Genomic DNA, 12,635 nt, shown 5'->3' with positions numbered 1-12,635 from the left:
TATGGAGAATGTGACCCTTGGAGGTGACATCTGTGAGGAATAGGTGATAGAACCAACTAACGAGGTGGATGATTTTGATGACTTCCATTGCTTAGTGGTGCAGCGCCTCCTCAATATCCATATGAGGGTTTTTGATGTCTGATTAAATTTCCAAATAGAGAGAATATGATTGAGCTATCACCTTTTGTGTAATGTTATTGGTGTAGTTTAAAAGATCATAAGGGTTTCCAATGTCCAATTAAATATCCAACTAGAGAAGAAACTAAGTATGACTATGTACCTTTTGTTGTCTCTTACTCTAGTGGAAAAGAGATTTGTGATGACGAACTTTATGAAATGGAAAAAGATGATAGTGAAATTTTTTTCCTCAACTCTATGGAGTTAGATGAGATAGATATGTCATGTTTGACTACTGAGATGTATTGTCTTAAATTGAAATTCATAATACTAGTAAGGGGGGATATGGGAAGTGAGGAAGAGTCTTGTGAAAAAAACCAAGAGAAAGAGACATTGAGTGATAAAAATCTACTTGATGGTCCAAATTTGGTTGGTGAAAATCCATCTGAGGTAAAATTGGAGAGTTCTTAAGTGGAAAAAGAATATGAAAAACATGAAAATGCCCATACAAAAGTGAGGAATGATTATGTTTTTAGTAACCCTAACTCAAATTTCTTTAGTGGCATTTCTTTATTAAAGGACTTCAAGGATCCATTGATGGACTTCCAATTATATTTGTAACACCCCTTACTTGTATTCGACACCAGAATAGGGTACGAGGCGTTAACAAACATAAACTCAGACAATCTTACAAAATTGAGACATGAATTTTTGCCCAAATTTAAAACTTTTCATTCACATGCATATCATCCCGTATGTGGGCCCATGAGGCCCAAAACATACATCGAGGGTGGTTCGAGGCTAAAGCAAAACTTTCAAAACTTTTACCACACTCAAAAAATTTTCTCATTTTGGAGGGTCACATGCCCACACCCGTGTGGGCAGGCTGTGTGGTCACACACGCCTAGGTGGCTTGGGACATGCCTGTGTCCTCAGCCCGTGTAACTCTCTATTTATGACGTCATGCACAAAATGTGGTTACACGACCAAGGCACACGCTCGTGTCCTTAGACTGTGTGGCAAATTAAATTCCAAAATCAGGTGCGGGCTTCACACGACCTGGGCACACGCTCCTGTCTTGAGGCAGTGTCCCTCACACGGTCGAGACACACGGTCATGTCTCTGCCTGTGCGTTTACTATTGGGCATTCTATTTTGCATTAATTAGGGAGTAGGGGACACATGACCGAACCATATGCCCATGGGACAGATCGTGTGTCACACATGGCCTAGACACTTGCCCGTGTGTCTACTAATGGGGACAATTATTGAGGCTATTTTCCGAGCCAATTGCCACCCTTAATTGCACATACAAAAACATGACTTCAATGGCACTTAGCAGGGTATAATTGAGCACTTAAACATACACAAACAAGACATGATCATGATCATTTCATCTCTACTTACACATGCATAAGACTTCATACTTTGTCAAACCAAATTTATAATTTTGCATGCACTAAAAGAGGTAGATTAGTCCTATTTGACATAATCAAGTCTTAATTGTCATCAAGCATTTCATTCACAAATCCATCACATACACACAACAATCAACCACATTACCATGCATGCATTAACAATTAGGTTTACAATCTAATAATCAATATGAGCCACATCTCATGGCCTTATACAAATTGGACCAAAAGCCATTCTAGGCAAACTCACGTGGTCACATTTACAATGACCTAATTATTCAAAAGACAAAGTCCTTATACATGCCATAGACTCAAACTACTTAAATTCATCAATACCCGAGTGATAGCTTGATAGTGTGATGGTCTCTCCGGCGATCTCCAACTTGAACTAGCTAAATTAACCTATAAGAGATGGGAAAGTAAGGGGAGTAAGCTTTAGAGCTTAGAAAGTTCATATGCAAATAATAAACATTTTTTAACATCCATTTAATTTACCCATCTATAAGAACATTATTAATACAAATTGTATTAATTCTCATGATTACCACTTACTTGTTCATAATGCTTACTCTTTTATCTTGTAAATACCATTTACATGCCTTGGCATTAGCCTAACCACCATAGTCTCTCCAATATAACTTATCACATTATTTAACAAGTTATTCCCATCCTCCTAATCACATGCACATCATGTATGAGTAATCATAATTTCAACATATAGTTCAACCACCTTTCACTTGTCTAAGCTCGTATGTTACTTTGTTCTCATAATGACTTTATTCAGCAATTATGCCCGTTTTTCTTTTCCTCATATCCAATGAAACACAGTTTAAGTAAATGAACCGTAAAATATCACAAATCAATTAGGCTCCTAAGCCTATATCATGATCATTATCAAATCTTAACATGCATCCATTTATCATAAATATAGATCATTTGTCACAATGTTATCATTATTTCACAAGTAATTTGTTCATGTACATTCTCACCAAGAATTCATCATATACCAAATCCACCTCACATGAGTTCTGTGTACATACCTGTACCACTCGTAATATAGTCACATACTTTCTCGTTCTTAACATACCCATTGAAATACAATTCAAGCATATAAACATATTAGATCACATCTCAATTCAGCCCAACAGCCTAACACATTATCATCATTTATATTCATATATCGAACATCACAAGTATGTGCACTATCAAACACAACGGGTAATAAACAATTATTTCCACAATTATCATGAATTTACAATTATAGGATTACGCACATGCCTGTTTCCTTGAAGTAATTCCATTCTCATACTCATCTTTGATTTACCCATTGAACACATTGGAATACTAAGGATGCTCGGGGATCTCATACTCTTAGTACCGTGTCAATGCCATATCCCAGATATGGTTTTAAATGAAATATCATATTAATGCCATGTCCCTGACATGGTCTTATACGAAATCATATAGCGATGCCAAATCCCAGATATATTCTTATACGGAATCTCGGTAGTCCTAATATCATGACATTTGTATTCTACCCTTGAGATTAAATCGAGAGTTCTCAGTTCTCGAAACTTCATCAAAATCATCATTAATCAATTTCATAAAAACAAATGTAACACCCCTTACTCTTATCTTACGCCGGGACAGGGTATGAGGCGTTACTAGACTTAAACATATACATACAAATAAATTCAGGTCATCAAATTTTGTTCAAATTTAAAACTTTCAAACTTCCTCTTAACGCCCCTAATCTGAACCTACGAGGCCCAAAAACACACTTTGGAAGTAGTTCGAAAAATAACCGAACAATATGAAAACTTTGAATAATTTCAATGCAAACAAGGGCATACGCTCGTGTGGGAGGGTGACACGCCCGTGTGTCGTCTTAACATGGCATGTTGAAGGCACGACCTGAACATATCAGGACACGCCTGTGTCCCTAGCCCGTGCAAATTTATTTCTCAATTCGAACCTACAGGTGTTTTCACACAGCTTGACACACGCCTGTGTCCACGGCCCGTGTCCCTCACACGGCCATGACACGCCCGTGTCTCAGCCCGTGTAAAAAAACTTTAACATTCTGTTTTTGATGTCATCAACCATTTAAAGGCACACAGCCAAGGCACACGCCCGTGTGCTAGGTCGTGTCCTCCACACGGTTGAGACACACAGTATTGTCTCCACCCATGTGGTTACTACTGGGCATTCTGTTTTGCCAAATTTAGGTGCAGGGAACACACGGCCTAACTACATGCCCATTGGGCAAACCGTGTGTCACACACAGTCTAGACACATGCCCATGTGTTTACCCGTGTGGACAAAAATAAGGCTATTTACCAAGCCTTTTTTCACCCTTATTACACCCACCTATAAGAAAAAAAATTTCAAAACAATACCAATACCACATAAACACATGACCATATTGGCCAATACCTAGGCTTCCATACATCATTTCCAAGCTATTTCCTATCACATACAACATCTCCTACTTATCAACACAAACCATGAGAATTTTCATCAAATGCATTTAAGAATAATAAGTATCAACCAATATCAATAGCCTACACAAAATGAATATCACATCGATATGAGCCAACACTTGTGGCTAAACCAACATGACACTAAACAAAAAGACCAAGTCCCTATACATTCCACGCTCAAAACATTTAAACTAACTACACCAAAAACTTTAGGTGATAGTGTGATCAATGCCTCCGACGTCCCTTGATTCCTAAGCTAGCTTGGCGACACTATAAGAAAAAAAAGGAAAAGAGAGGAAGTAAGCATAAAGCTTAGTAAGTTACAAGTAAATAATTAACATCGATTTACCCAGTAGCATCATACTCATAACATATCATACACTTGCACAAGATTCTCGAATGACTATAGACATAACTTACTTATTTTCATCCTTACTATTCATATACATAACTGGAGCTCATTCTTATAAGTTTCGTGTAGGTACCTGTACCACTTGCAACATAATCATAACTTTTGTCAATCATGGTATAATCTTTAAATTACCCGTTGAACCAGTTGGAAAAATAAATGGATACCCGATAAGCCACATACAAAAGGGTAAGTTGCCGATGCCATGTCCCCGACATGGTCTTACACTGGCTCTCATATATTGATGCCAATTCCATGTTCCAAACATGGTCTTACACTAGCATACATGTTGAGGCCGATGCCATGTCCCAGACATGGTCTTACACTAGCTCTCATATAAATGCCGATGCCATGTTCCAAACATGATCTTACACTAGCCCACATGTCGAGGCCGATGCTATGTCCCAGACATGGTCTTACACTAGCTCTCATATAAATGCCGATTCCATGTTCCAAACATGGTCTTACACTGGCTCACATATCGAGGCCGATGCCATGTCCCAAACATGGTTTTACACTAGCTCTCATATAAATGCCGATGCCGTGTTCCAAACATGGTCTTACACTAGCTCTCATAACCTAGTATCACGGCATGGATATCCGATTTATTCCTATGGTTCAACTAGGAGTTTTACCACAACAAATCTTGTCATGCATATTCGTAACGAAATCGAACATTTCATGCAATATCAAGTATTTAATGCATAATAATAATAGAATTGTGATATTTACATGTAACTTACCTCGGTATACAAAATATGGGCGACTAGTTGAATTAGTCTACTAGCTTGGTCTTCCCCCGGTCTAGGTCCGAATTTCGTATTTCTTGATCTATAATGATAAAATTTCACTAATTTAATCATCACATTAATCAAGACATTTCATAATTCTTATTTTTCCAAAATGACCGTTTTGCCCTTAGACTTTCACAAAATTATGATTTTTCCCTTAGGCTCGTAAAATGGTTTTCATCGAATTTCCACATTAACCAAGCCTAGCCGAAACTACTTTAAGCTTATAGCATCGCACAAATTCAATTATTTCACACATTTACTACTCATTTTGTAACTTTTACAAAATAGCCCATTTTTAGTGTTTTCATGAAAACCCCTATCACTAAAGTTGTTTATTTAACAACAATGATTCATTTTGTTCTATAAAAATTCAGCAACCAACATGAGTACTCTCATGGCAAAACCCTAGACTCTCAACTATTTTGTAAAATAGTCCTCCATTAGTTAGCTTAAGCTACAAGGGCCCAAAAAATACAAAAATCATCAAGAAAGACCATCAAAATCACTTACTTGCAAGAGTCTAAAGTTGCTGAAAATTTCAAGCTCCCATGGCCTTCTTTCTTAGAGAAAATAGGTGGAGAAGAAAGAGAGAATGAAAAAGATGAAAGCTTCTCGTTATTTTATTATATTCTAGTCAAATTAGTCACCAAATTTCACCTAACTTTGACTCTACAAATTCTTTGTCTCCATGTTCGCTAACAATAGATTTGTGATATATTTACTCAATAAAGACCTCTAATTTAATGTTCCATAGCTATTTGACACCTTTAGCTAGCAGAACAAAATTTTCGCACTTTATGTGATTTAGTCCTGTTTCAAAATTAAGCATGCAATCATTGAAATTAATTCACCAAAAATTTCAAACACTCATATAATCATGCTATAACACATAAAATAATATTAAAATAATTTCTCTGACATCAAATTTAGGGTTTCAAAACCACTGTTTCAACTAGGCCTAAAATCGAGCTGTTACAATTCTCCCCCCTTTAGGGATTTTTGTCCCCGAAAATCTTACCAGTGAAATGGTTTGGGTATTGATCTTTCATAGTCTCCTCGGGCTCCCATGTAGCCTCTTCAACCCCATGTCTATGCCATAGTACTTTTACAAGTGCTATACTCTTGTTCCTCAGTTGCTTAACCTCCCAAGCCAGAATCTTAACCGGCTCTTCACCATATGTCATGTTTGATCGAATCTTAACCTTCGTAGGTGGAAGAATGTGCGAAGGGTCAGAATGGTATCGGCATAACATCGACGCATGGAAAACATTGTGGATCTTATCAATTCGGATAGCAAGGCTAGTTGATAAGCTACTAGTCTAATTCTTTCAGTCACCTCATGAGGTTCAATAAAACATGGACTTAATTTTCCTTTCTTACCGAATTTGAGGACTTTTTTCCACGAGGATACTTCCAAAAACACCTTATCACCAACTTAAGACTCAATTTCTTTTCGTTTCAAATCCGCGTAGGATTTTTGTCTATCTGAAGTAGTCTTCAAACAGTCATGACTTACCTTTACTTTATCTTTGGTCTCTTTGACTAAGTCAACCCCGTGAATCTGATTTTCTCTAAGTTCAGTCCAATACAAAGGCATTCGGCACTTACGCCCATATAAATCCTCATAAGGCACCATTTTCAAACTCGATTGATAGTTATTTTCGTAGGCGGACTCTACCAGTGGTAAATACTATTCCCAACTACCTTGGAATTCAAGGACACAACACCGTAACATGTCTTCAGGAATCTGAATTACTCTCTACGACTGACCGTCGGTTTGTGGATGGAAAACCTGCTAAATTTCAACTTTGTCCCCAAAGCTTCTTGTAACTTTTTTCAAAACCGCAAGGTAAACCTCGGATCTCTATCCGAACTGATTGATAAGGGCACTCTGTGAAGTCTCACAATTTCGAAAACATACAAATCATCCAATTTTTCAAGCGGATAGTTCGTACGCACCGGTATAAAATGAGCTAACTTTTTTAGTCTATCAATCACAACCCATACGACATCTTTCTTCCTTGGCGTGCAAGGCAACCTAGACACAAAATCCATAGTAATACGGTTCCATTTCCATTCGGGGACCATCATAGGTTGATGTAAACCCGAAGGTACTTGGTATTCGGCTTTCACTTGCTGTCAAATTAGGCATTTAGAGACAAACTCTGAAATGTTTCTCTTCATTCCCGACCACCAATACATTTTCTTCAAGTCATTGTACATTTTCATACTACCTCGATGGATAGACATACAACTGCTATATGCCTCAAGCAAAATTTTCCAAATAAGCTCATCAACTTTGGGTACACAAATTCTGTCTCAAAACATTAAACTGCATCTGAACCAATCCGAAAATCTGATTCTATACTCATCTCGCACTGAGTTATCTTAGCTTTCAATTCTTTATCATCTTTCTGAGCTTCGCAGATCTCTTGCAAAAACATTGGTCTTACTCTCAACTCGGCTAAAATCGAACCATCGTCGGTTACTAACAACTGAGTGTTCATAGCCCTTAAAGCAAATAATGAGTTCCTACTCAACGCATCGGTGACCACGTTCGCCTTCCCCGGGTGATAGTCGATCACCAGTTCGTAGTCTTTTATGAGCTCTAGCCATCTTTGTTGGCGAAGGTTCAGTTCCTTTTGAGTCATCAAATACTTTAGAATTTTATGGTTGGTGAATACTCGGCATCTTTCACCATACAAATGGTGTCTCCAAATCTTCAGTGCAAACACTATGCCAGCTAACTCTAAGTCATGAGTCAGATAAATCTTCAGTGCAAACACTTCGGTTTCACTAAAATTGGAGCTTCAGTCAACAACACCTTTAGTTTCTCGAAACTTTATTGGCATTTTTCCGTCCATTTGAACTTAAAATATTTCTGTAGCAACCTCTTCATCGGAGTAACAATTATGGAGAATCCTTTAACGAATCGTCTGTACTAACCCGTTAAGCCTAGAAAGCTTCTAATCTCTGACACATTCCTCGGCCTCAACAATAACTGAGATCTTACTCGGGTCAACTCTAATTCCATCACGCAACATGATGTGTCCTAAGAACCCAACCTCTCAGAGCCAAAACTCACTTTTTTACTAAACTTGGCATATAACTACTTATCTTTTAAAGTTTACAAAATAGTTCTCAAATGCTCCTCGTGTTCACTCTTATCACTAGAATAAATTAATATATCATCGATAAAAACAACAACGAACTTATCCAAGTACGGTCAGAAAATACGATTCATTAAATCCATAAACACGAAAGAGCATTTGTTAAACCAAACTGCATGACAAGGAACTCATAGTGCTTGTACCTTGTCTGAAACGTGGTTTTTTGTGCATCTTGCTCCTTAACCCTTAGCTGGTAATAGCCGGACCTTAAGTCTATCTTAGAAAAAACTGTGACTCCTTTCAACTGGTCAAATAGATCATCGATCCTTGGCAAAGGATACTTGTTCTTCATAGTCAACTTGTTGAGCTGTCTGTAGTCTATACATAACCTCATTGACCTGTCTTTCTTTTTCACAAAAAGTACCGGAGCACCCTACGGAGAATAGCTCGGTATCGTAAAACCCTTATCTGTTAATTCTTGTACCTGAACCTTCAAATCTTTTAACCCCAACGGTGCCATCTTATACGGGCCAACCGAAATAGGCACCGTACCAGGAACCAACTCAATACCAAACTCGACTTCCCTAACTGGAGGCAGTCCGAGCAACTCTTCCGGAAACACATTCGAAAACTCACATACCACCGGCATTTACTCAATCTTTACTTTCGACACTTGGGTATTCAATACAAATGTGAGATAAGACTCATACCTTTTTCTCATATATTTCTCAACAGTCATAGAAGAAATCACTATAGCTAAGCTATCCGGTTCACTCTGATTCAATCCGAAGGATATCCCCATTTTCACATTTCAGTTCAATGAATTTCTTTTCACAATTCACTATAACATCATGGGTAGACAACAATCCATACCAAGGATAATGTCAAATTCATCAAATAGCAATAAAATAAGGTTAGCCGAAAAACAATGACCCCTAAATGTCAAAGGACAATTTCTACATACTTGGTCAACTAATACATGCTTACCTAATGGGGTTGACACCTTTACCACAAATCTTGTAGACTCAACTGGCATATTCATGCTAGACACCAGTTTCATACAAGCATACGAATGGGTAGACCCCGGATCAATCAAAGCAACAATAGAAATATCATGAAGAGAAAAAGTACCCGTAATCACATCCGGTGGTGATGCCTCTTTGCGGGCGCGAATGGTATAAGTCCTTGCAGGTTCTCGGTCCTCAGATCTTACGGTAGAAGCTCGATGTGTACCTCTGTTGCTATCTCCACTTCCCGGATTCTTCTGTGGTTTATCCCTCGAAGGAGCATTACTCGCTCTCACATCTTGCTTCTTGTCCTTCTCATCCATTTCAGGACAGTTTCGGATGAAATGGTGCAGTGAACTGCACTTGAAACAACCTCTATCATTTTCTCAGTCCTCACTGAAATTATGCCTACCACACTGCGAACACTTCGGTCTATTTGGCCAAGCACTACCAATACTCGTGATAGAAGTGGTTTGAGCTTTAAAAGTCGTGTACTACTTATTCTTATTTCTACTCGTGAATCCCACTGAAGAATTTGATCGAGTAGGAAACTTTCTTGATCTCTTGGATTAGGTCTGATGTGATTTCCCCATCTGTCTTTTCTTTGAGTCATAAAACTCAATATCAGCTTTCCTCTTCTTTTTGGCCAATTCTTCTGCCTTGCAAGCTCTCTTAACAAGCATCACAAACTCCCTTAACTCTAAGATGCCAACTAATAATAGGATGTCTTCATTCAATCCATCCTCAAATCTCTTACACATGATAGCTTCGGTGGATACGGACTCCCAAACGTATTTGCTGAGCCTCACAAACTCACACTCATTGATTGTAATTTTGTGTGATAAGTTTTATAAATTTATAATGAATCATTCTTGAAACTAACTATTATCATGATGAAGGCAAGCGTACCTATCAAACAGTAGTATAGATTTAGCAAGACTGGATTGTCGAACCCAAAGGAACTAAAAGTACTAGTAATGACTGTCTTTTTATTATCTAGCCTAAGAATAATGGGGTTTGTTTTAACTAACTAATTAACTAAACTACGAATTCACAGGAAATAGAATTGGGGAATTACTTTTGGAAAATGATTGAATTAAGACAATACCTAAGGAAAAATCCACCTAGACTTCACTTGTTATTAGACTCTAAATCGAATGATTTATTCATTTGACTTGTTCTGTAGGAATCCCTAAGTTATATTATTATCCCTCTCAAGACTAACAACGTCTAACCCTAAGTTGAATAATTGAAATCTCTTTCTAATTAACTCCCTAGGTTTGCAGTAACTCGATCTATGGATCCCCTTATTAGGTTTCACCCTAATCCAATAAAATCTTGTCACATTATCTCTAGGTGCGCAACCAACTCCGCTTAATTCTGACAAATGTACTCTTAGACAGAGTCTATTCCTCTTCTGAATAAGAGCTTAACTTGAATCAATATCCTGGAATATCAACACAAGAATTAAGAATAATTGAGAACAAGCCAAATATTTATCATACAATTTAGAAAATAATAACAATATTCGTCTTCGGTTTCATTCTCCTTAGGTATTTAGGGGATTTAGTTCATAACTAAAAAGGAAAACATCTCAGAAGGATAATGAATACAAAACATAAAGAAAACCCAAAACTTCTGAAGGAAAATTGAAGGGAGATCTTCAGTCTTGATGATGAATTCAGCTTCTGAGATAGATCAATCGACTTTCTTCGAGTAATTCCTTCCTTCCTCCTTGTGCCTCCTGTAACACCCTTACCTATATCTGTCACCGAAATAGGGTACGAGGTATTAACAAATCATAGTACATACTATTTAATAAAGTCGAGACAAAAATATGGCGTGCAATTAGATCATGAATCATTATAACATATGCCTTTAACAATACTAGCCAATTTCAAAGGCTTCGTGCAAAATAATCGGTCAGATACTATAATTAATATTTTAAACCTAGACAATTATTACACGTAACAAAATAACTAAGTCTACTATACATGCCATAATTCAAAATGTTCAGTTCAAATACCCAAAATTATTGATAGTGTAGGTAGATCTTCAACGATCCTTGACTCCTGTGCAAGCTAGACGACACTATAAGACAAAAGACAGAAAAGAAAGTAAGCTTATAGCTTAGTAAGCAAGTATATAAATAATGAATAAAGAATTTAATATGTTTACACAATAACTCAAGTGTATCTACTTTTTAATTTTACTATTTACTCCACTTTGGTCAAGCTATCTCTCCTACGCCATATTCACTAAATAAATCATAACTCGAGTTACAAAACTCGAAATTAAAATCCGTAAAATTTTCCTGAAACTAGACTCCTATTAATTATTACTAAAATGTTTATAGAATTTTTGGTCAAGCCAATTAGTACAGTTTATTAGTTAAAGTTTTCCCTGTTATACAGCTCAACTAATCTGACCTCTGTTCACTTTGAATTGAATTTCTCCCAGTACACAATTCAAATATCAATGAAATCCATTTCATTTAAAACTAGAATCAATAAGGAATCTAGAAATATAAACTATATTTCTTAATTTGTTTTGTACAATTTTTACTGATTTTTCAAATTTAGAACAGGGGATCACATAATCATTCTGAGCGAGTCATACACAAATATAAATATCTCAAAATATAGAGTTCATTTACTTGTTCTGTTTCTTTTACATGGGAATAGACTCATTAAGCTTTAATCTCATATCTCATTAAGCCTCTAATTAAATTCCTACTATTTTTGGTGATTTTTCAAATTCACATCACTGTGACTATCCAAAACAGTATTATTGCTAATTCACTCTTTCACACTTTTTTTGTATTAAACTCATTTTAACATGCATATCACAATTCATTTTCACCACATTTCATACATCACAAGTATAGGTCCATGATTACAATGTCACCTTAAAACCATCCCGCTGAACAATTCGGATCAATCCTCGATACTTGATGGTTTCAGCACACAGCCCCACCATCATATTTCATATAATTCGACTCTCTTGTACACATGGTGAACACTTAGTACCACCCATGTGACCTAGCCAATTTATCTCATAGCTCTCTTGTCTACATGGTGTCCTTCACTTGGAATCACACATGCGACCTAGCTACATTTATCTCTCCCGTAGCTCTCTTGTCTACATGGGATACATCCCGTATCACACATGTGACCTAGCTACTACATAGTATCTCGTAGCTCTCTTGTACACATGATGTGCACTCAGCACCATACATGTGACCTAGCTACGCTCCATCTATATTATTCAATCTTTCCGAATGTTCAACCGGGATTTTTCT

Source organism: Gossypium hirsutum, chromosome A02, assembly GCF_007990345.1.
Source record: "Gossypium hirsutum isolate 1008001.06 chromosome A02, Gossypium_hirsutum_v2.1, whole genome shotgun sequence".
Classification (NCBI taxonomy): domain Eukaryota; kingdom Viridiplantae; phylum Streptophyta; class Magnoliopsida; order Malvales; family Malvaceae; genus Gossypium; species Gossypium hirsutum.
The sequence above is the reverse complement of the archived record's forward strand: the minus strand, read 5'-3'. Positions refer to the sequence as shown.